Genomic DNA, 1,810 nt, shown 5'->3' with positions numbered 1-1,810 from the left:
GCCTTCAATCAAACTGTAGCAGTTTGCAGGGCTAGAGGGTTTGGTGAATCAATCCGTACATCTCAAGGGACTCTTCTGCACGACCAGTTTGCCCTTGTGCCTAGCTTGGGCCGGAGAACCTCTCCCGGGGTCCCTGCACCCAGCCCAGATCTGGAGGGGGCGGGGAGGGTCAAGCTAGAGCGCCATTAACTCCGCCCCTTTGCATGTGTGCCCTTAACTCTGCCCCCTTTGCAGATTTCAAGCCCAGATCTGGGGGTCGAGCTAGAGTGGGGCTTTTAGTGAGACACCCGATCGCCATGGAAGGACTCAAAGGTTTGGAGAAACTGCCCCCTCCCTGGGGTAGTTGTTGCGAGGGTCAAGTCCTCTCCTTGGGAAGAACCTGCCCCTTATGTCCAGTCTGGATTTGTCTGGCTTCATCCTCCAGCCATCGGAGCTCGCTTTGCCTTTGTGGGGTGGATTAACCAGCCTCTGCTCCCCAAAATCCCCTCCCCAGACAGGTGCTGACAGACCCGGACCAAGGCATCTCTCTGCCGCCTTCGAGAGAAACTGAACAGCTCCAGCTCCTTCTGTCTCTCACTCACCTACAGGAGTGTAGCAACAGCAGGCAAATTATCCCTCAGTTCCTGGCTAGTCACTTCCACTGGCTTATCTAACAGGGAGAGCCGGGTTTCGCTGGCTCAATGGGTTCATTGTCCGGGGCTAAGATTTCCGCGCTAAGCAGTGTCCGGCTCACCCCGTCCTGCAGGAGGCTGGGTCCCCCGCAGGCTGTCATTCTTCCCGCTTCCGCATAGAGCGCCAAAGGGGAGACACGGAGCTCGGCCCCAGTGTATTTCCTAGCCCCTGAGTATTGTGTATTCGGTGTATGGGGGTAACACGTAGGTGCACCGCACGTGAGACAGCATGCCAGGCGCTGTACAGACACAGAGCAAAACCCCGCTCCCCTGCCCCGAGGAGCAGCCCAGCGAGCCCTGGGGCTGTCTGGACAGGAGAAATTGCCCCACGATTTTCTGCAATCCTGGGGGTGGTTTAATTTGTGGGGTGCCGAACTTCAGCGGCTGCAGAGGGGCTCGGTTTTCGGCCGTTGGGACGTTTGCTCCAAATCAGGCCTGGAGGTGGCGTCTCGCGGGGCAGCACCAAAATAATCAATTCCCAGACCCCTGGGGAGAGGTGAGAATCCAGGGCTGGCGGGCAGCTCAACGGCGCCCTCTGCTGGGGGTCCGAGGAGCGAAGGATCTCGGGCTGCACAGGGCGCAGGATGGGGAGGACACCAGGGAATGGGGTCATGCTGAGATCTAGAGATCAAGGGGGCGGCCTCGTGTGGATCCCATGTGCAAGGCTGGGGTGGTATTTGGTTTTGTTCTGCGATGGGGTGAAACCGAGTCCGTTTTTTTTTTTTTTTTTTATAAAAAAACCCCAGAGAGAGACAGACCCAAAGCAGCCAACGGGCTGGTGGGGCAGGCCCTCCCGCCACCCTGGTGCTGTGGGAGACCCAGATTCAAGCCTTTGCTCCATTTGATTCACATTTGGGCAGCGGGGCCAGCCCTGACTGCCAGGGAGAAGCCCCCCCTCCCAACTCCCTGCAGCACAGTGCCCCAAAGTGAAACTGATGGTAGATCTGAGGACCGGCCTTCCAGCCTCCCCACCCCTGCAGCTCATCTCTGTCCAGTGTCCCACAGACTGAGCCCCTGGCATGGGGAGCTAATGGGGGGGGGCTGGATTGTGGGGGCAGACTGAGCCCCGACATTGGGGAAGCTGATATGGGGGAGGAGGGAGTGGGGTCTCCAGCGGACCCCTGGCCTAGTGGTTATTT

Source organism: Natator depressus, chromosome 24, assembly GCF_965152275.1.
Source record: "Natator depressus isolate rNatDep1 chromosome 24, rNatDep2.hap1, whole genome shotgun sequence".
Classification (NCBI taxonomy): domain Eukaryota; kingdom Metazoa; phylum Chordata; order Testudines; family Cheloniidae; genus Natator; species Natator depressus.
This window is presented reverse-complemented; position numbering follows the sequence as displayed.